The 6,716-nt window shown below is 39.9% G+C and overlaps 1 protein-coding gene across 2 annotated transcripts in view; it reads left to right on the top strand.

Annotated features, from left to right (window-relative positions):
* The window catches only part of LOC105532062, a 14,826-nt gene extending 10,447 nt beyond the window's left edge, over window positions 1-4,379 (top strand). For both annotated transcript variants that reach the window (XR_001004905.1, XR_001004904.1), the window contains one exon: window positions 3,996-4,379. The gene's annotated coding sequence lies outside the window, so the exon portion shown is untranslated. The remainder of the gene's footprint in view (window positions 1-3,995) is intronic.
* Window positions 4,380-6,716: the final 2,337 nt, after the last annotated feature.

Below are 6,716 nucleotides of genomic sequence, written 5' to 3'. Positions count from 1 at the left end.
TGAACAATGAGATCACTTGGACACAGGAAGGGGAGCATCACACACCAGGTCCTATTATGGGGAGGAGAGAGGGGGGAGGGATAGCATTAGGAGACATACCTGATGTAAATGACGAGTTAATGGGTGCAGCACACCAACATGGCACATGTATACATATGTAACAAACTTGCACGTTGTGCACATGTACCCTAGAACTTAAAGTATAATAATAAAAAAAAAACTTGAACGGTGTATCTAGATCATGTTTGCCATGGTTGCCTTGCCACAATGAATATCTCTATCAAGATCGTATTTTCTCGGTGGGAGAGAGAGAAAGTGGGCCAGGAAGAAGCACAAGGCAGGATTCACATTTACAGTACTCCTTGTTTTCCAGGAACCATACAACCCAGTTTGTCTAGAGCTGTTCATCTGAAGTTTGTTATCCCACCATAATTATCAATAGAACCTCCTTTTTCTCTCAAGAATATCTCACTTTGGATGATAATTTCTATGACTACCCATTAAAAACATTTAATAACTAAAGAAAACTGCTTCTGTATATTTTTTGTATGTTTGAAACATTTTATAACAAAAATATCTTTAAAGTTATCACCTACATGGAATATAGCTGCCAAATGCTCCTACTCTGCTATGCTAACCATGAATCCCTTGGGGCCCCTTCCTCCTATGGCACTTGTGAGGATGAAACGAAATAAGCTCTATGAAGTGCCCAACAGTGACCCGCACTGAATAAAATACAGTCACCATACGGTGGCCTTCCTTTATGTTTACCAAACTCCTGATAAGTTATTCAGTGATGTTTTAATCTTAATATTTTATGTAGATTATACATTCATCTGATTCAAAATTCAAAAGGTACAAAAGGGTATACAGTTAAAAGTTTCCCAACCCACCACCATTTATCTCCCTGGAGGCAACTGTTTCCAGATTTTTGAATATCCTTAAAGAACATCCTAGGTATGGAAAAGAAAGATTACATATTTATATGCATCTGTGTATGCATTTTCCCATGAGAGGCTCACAAAGTCCCCTTGAAGAGATATCATTATTACAAATACCCTTCAATTTACAATGGGGTTATATTCCAGTAAACTTATGAAAATATTGTAAGCTGAAAATGCATTTAATACACTTAACCTACTAAACACCATAGCTTAGCTCGGCCTAACTTAAACACACTCAGAACACTCACATTAACCTACAGTTAGGCAAAATCATCTAACAGAAAGCCCATTTGATAATAAAGTAGGCTTTGAATATCTCATGTAATATACTGAATACTGTACTGAAAGTAGAAAACAGAATGGTCGTATGGGTACTCAAAGTACAGCTTCTGCTGAATGTGTATTGCTTTCAAACTCTCTTAAAGTTGAAAAATCATAAGTCAAAATATTGTAAGTCAGGGATTGTTTGTACTTCCACTTTACATGATGACATTGAGCCTTGAAAAGATTAAGTGACTAGCCCAAGGTCACACTGGCAGTTAAATAGTGAAACTTGTATTCAAATTGTTCAGTCACTACACGTATTGTCTTGAAATTTGAAAAAGAGGAAGAGGAATTAACCTACTAAATTGAAGGCATATTTTAGGCATTGAAGAAGCAGGTGCCTGAATGTCCAGGTGATTGTGAAAAGCTCCCTTGCCCCAAAATATGTCTCCTGGTCATATGAAATTCCACTATTTCAGATTTTTACCTGGGGATTTAGAGTAATCTGCTCTTTTCCTAGAGCTCCCCTAAAATAGAAATAGAAATCTTGGAAGGCTAAATATATGCTACCATTGGGAAACTCATTTTCTCCCCTTAGTAAGGCAAGGTACTGAAGGAAGGGACCCTACAGGCTGTGCAGGGACATCCTGGAGGCATGGGGAGAAGAAACTGAAAGGCAAGGTTGCATGAAACAAAGAATACCGATCTCAGTACTCTCCCTTGAACCTGCCCTAACTTTGTTCTAATAGATTCAGCCACTGGCCTGCTGTCAAAAGACCACAGTCAATCTGACTTGTTTTCAATATAATGATGAATATTGATTTGGTCCCTTCATCCAACATTCTCAACTGAGTCTTTTTTTGACCAAGGATATACATTACTAGGAGAGTACAGGCAGTTAATTCTTCCACACGGGACTTTGGAGTTTCTGAGTTAACCAGAATCACCCACCTTAACATCTGCCAGTTTATATCCCAAGTCCTGAGCAGTGCCCCCTCTCTGCTATGCCTCATGTTTTCAATATAGCATAAAATCAGAAATGAAAGATGAAACATCATAGCCAATATCACAGAAATGCAAAGGATCCTAAGAAATACTAACCAACTGGATTATCTAGAAGAAATGGACAAATTCCTAGACACATAAAACCTACCAAGACTGACTCATGAAGAAATTTAAAAATCTAAACAGACAAATAGCAAGCAAGGAGGTTGAATCAGTAAGAAAATGTCTCCTATCAATGAAAAACCCAGAACCAGATGGCTTCCCAGATTAATTCTACCAAACATTTTAAGAAGAACAAATACCAGTCCTTCTCAAACTCTTCCAAAAAGTTGAGGTGGAGGGAACACTTCCAAACTCATCTTACAAGGCCAGCATTACCCTGATTCCAAAGCCAGACAAGAATATTACAAGAAAGGAAAATTACAGACCAGTATCCTTGATCAACATAGATCCAAAAATCCTCAACAAAATCCTAACAAACCAAATTCAACAGCACATTGAAAGAATCATTCACCATAATCAAATCATGGTTCAACATAAGCAAATCAATACATATAATACACCATGTTAGAAAAATAAAGGATAGAAACTATATGGACATCTCAACAGATATAGAAAAAGCTTTTGACAAAATTCAAAACCCTTTCATGGTGAAAAAAAAAAAAAAAAAAACCCAACAGATCACGTATTGAGGGACTGTATCCCAACAAAATAAAGCCCATATATGACAAACCCATAGCTAACACCATAATCAATGGTGAAAAGTTGAAACTTTTCCTCTAACATCAGAAACAAGACAAGAATGCCCACAGACACCCCTTCTCAGGGTAATTAGGCGAAAGAAAGAAATGAAAGGCATCTTAATAGGAGAAGAAGTGAAATTGTCTCTGCTGACAGCATGATCTTGTTATATATAGAAAACCCTACAAACTTCACTAAAAAAAGGTTAGAACTCAACACAAAGATGGAAACAATAGACACTGGAGACTCCAAAGGCAGGAGGGAAGGATGGTGGGAGCAAGGGTTGAAAAACTATCTATCGAGTACTGTGCTCACTGCTTGGGCGGTGGGATCATTAGAAGCCCAAACCTCAGCACCATGCAATATACCTGTGCAAGAAACCTGTACATCTACCCCCGACTCTAAAATGAAATACACAATATTTAAAAAACAAAAACAAATAAAATTTGAAAACTGTTAGAACTGAACTAATAGGTGAAATCAGTAAGGTTGTAGGATACAAAATCAACATATAGAGCCTTGAACACAGCAGCATCCAGCTGTCTGATGTGAAAGTCTCAGGGGCAAGAAAACCTCCATATGAACTCAGAAACAATGAGCTAAGTTGTGTTTATGTCTGAAAGGATGTTAAGAGCTTCATTCATGTTACATCAGAGCCAATAGAAAGAACCAACAGGAAACCTATACCCAACAAGCAGAAATGACAAGATGAAGGGAAAGCAGAAGTGAGGGCTTACCTCAGAAAGGGTAAGTGATTAGCTCAATGTGCAATACAATGTTTGCTCCTGAGTCAAAAATTTGTATAATAATTTGGATCTTACTTGCACAACCAGAAAAAATCAGCCACTCATTAGGAAAATGTGTTTCTGTATAACTCTTAGGATTCAGCTATCTATGATAACATGAAAAGACAATATTTTCATCCAGAATGAATATTTTCGTTTGTCTTGGCTGTTATTCTAATGTCAACAGCCTCTAAATAAACTGTTCAAGTACACGATATAACCACCTCTTTCTCCATCTTTCCCATTGCTCCCATAGGGTTTCAATTGTGCAATTTCACCATTAGCAATGCTTTTTGCTGAAATCTGGCTTTTCAAAGGGAGAGTATCCAGAAACAGAAGATGCTGATCTGGGAGGCTCTTCCTAATAGAACTGCTGCTTCAGTTTAACTAGAAAAAGCCCACACCCAGTTCCTAATGACAAACATCTGAACCACCAGGTCTTCCCATGAGCAAGACCATGCTATGCCTCCTGCTCGCTCTGTTCTATAAGCAACCCACAGATTGCTCCCTGTGAAGAGGAGCCTGCCAGGGGAGCAACATTCCACCAGACCCTGATTTAGCAAGATATTTCCATATCATTCCCCCAACCAGCTGGAAGTCCTCCACTGCTCTTGTGTAAAAATCTAACTCATCTCGCTGAGTTTCCTGATTTAAAAGTCTAATTCATTTCACCAAAAGTGTGACAGAAGGAAACCAAGTACATCATCTCTCTCTTGCCAGAACGCTCCAGACCAAAGCTATTGCATGTGCATTCTGGGGGAAAATGGTCCAAATATGTTATGGAGGGGGTGCCAGCCCAGTGTCATCCTCTTACTATTGCCATAGGACCTTGACTGATGGCATCGGAGGAAAAACAAGTTTATCGATTACTTTCAGCCATTAAGCTCAGTCCTCCATGAAAAATAAGTCACAAGTCCAATGTCTCTTATTAAAATAAGCATTGCAAAATATAAAGGAGTCACAGTTTTAAAATGGGACGCATGTTCTCTAAGCAGTGAGCCACTGTAGAGATGCACTGTTTACATTGCATAAAGTCCCCTGGAGCCAGGGTTAGGAAGTGCATCTCTTCTTTAGTGTTCTGGGATGAAGGAGAAAGGAAAAAGGACTGCCAGGAGTGAGTGGGAAGGGGCCCATGAGAAAAAGGAAGTAAATCCATTTGCTGATTGCAATAATGGTAATACACGGAGCTATACATACACACATACATACGTGCAAACTTTCACATTTTTTTAAAAAAAGAACTGAAGGCTTTCACACATGTAATCAGCCCTTACGGACTCTCCTGATTGACTGTAAGGCAAATCTTCCCTTCTCCTGTTTCCTGTACCATCCTGGGCTCCCTTTTCGACTTTTTTTTTTTTTTTTTAAAATGTATAAACGATCAGCTCACATTCTGAAGTTTGTAGTCCCTTCCCGCCTCCCGTCTCTCTACACTGCTCATTTACACTGGCAGCTGTCATGCTGCTGGGCATCCTCAAACCCACCAGTTTCCCTTTTATGTTTGAGCAGACAAACATGATCGGGCACTAGGCACCACTGTGCCACTCAAAATGCTTTGATTTTTTTTTTTTTTATTGCATCTGAGAGAAATCTCAAGGTTGCAAACCTAAAGGAGTCAGAATTGTCTCCATGTGTCTCAGTGGGAAGAGTATCGTGTGGAGAAATAAGTAGACTCTACTAATCAAAAGGAATTTTTTTTTGATACCAGGTCATCCTCTGAATGCATTTATATTACCGTGTGGAGGTTCACATGAAGAAAATGGTCAAACATCACCACCTACAGCAAGAGCTGAGAAGTGCAGAGGAGCCGGACTGAGTCAGGAAAGAAAAGCGAGCTGGGGCCTGGCTCTGCGGTCTCCCTTCTCCTCCTCTGTGTCCACAGAAAGATTAGGATGACAGTGGCAGGAAGCCTGTGCACCTCGTATGCATCACTTGAAGGAAACACACAGATTCCAGCAAACAGTTGGAAGGAAATGTTAATATCAGGCTCTGCTAAACAATAGGAAATGACTCCTGGATGAGAAGGTGACTTTCATCAAAGGTCCGTGATACCTGAAAAGATAGCCCAGGGGATCCTGCACTACATCTGGTGTATGTAAATTAAGTGTTTTGTTTTGTTTTTCCTTTGTAATCAAGACCCAAACACAAACAAAATCACACTTTAGAACCGGCCTATTTCAACTTGTAACTAGCTTGCTTTCAGGGTCTCCAGGTAAAAAGAAATACAGCACAAAGACACTTTCTCCTTAGGGATCATACACAAATTCACTCTGTCCGTTTCTTTCCCACCTGGAGCAACAAAGCCATCAGACCTCTCCATCCTCCCGTTGGGTCCTTCCTGATTAAAGTGAGATAAATCACAGCCCTCTCTCTCCAGATGGCAGGTGACAAGAGGAGGATGCTTGCCTAAGAAGTCTTCCCCATCCCTGTGCATTCATGCAAGCCTGAGCAGAGAGACGCAAGAAATTATGGATGCATTTTAATTCCCCAGACCCTGCAATTAAAAATGGAAATGTTTTGGCCAGGCATATTGGCTCACGCCTGTAATCCCAGCACTTTCGGAGGCCGAGGTCAGCGGATCACCTGGGGTCAGGAGTTTGAGACCAGCCTGGCCAACATGGTGAAAGCCTGTCTCTACTAAAAATACAAAAATGAGGTGGGAATGGTGGTGGGCGCCTGTAGTCCCACCTACTTGGAAGGATGAGGCAGGAGAATCACTTGAATCTGGGAGGCAAATGTTGCAGTGAGCCAAGATCTTATCACTGCATTCCACTCTGTGTGACAAAGCAAGACTTCATCTCAAATTTATTTTTAAAAAATGAAAGTGTTATTCTTTCATTTGCAAATGTGTTTTGGTAAAAGAGGGGCAGTTTAAGCAACCCTTTTTATTGTCTACATTGTTTAAATTCATCAGACATGGACTCTTGACTCTATCTTGCCTGGGCAGACCCAATTCAAGCATTTACAACAGCTGTAA

This window comes from Mandrillus leucophaeus, unplaced genomic scaffold (genome assembly GCF_000951045.1).
Source record: "Mandrillus leucophaeus isolate KB7577 unplaced genomic scaffold, Mleu.le_1.0 Scaffold93, whole genome shotgun sequence".
NCBI classification, from domain to species: Eukaryota; Metazoa; Chordata; class Mammalia; order Primates; family Cercopithecidae; genus Mandrillus; species Mandrillus leucophaeus.
This window is presented reverse-complemented; position numbering and strand designations above follow the sequence as displayed.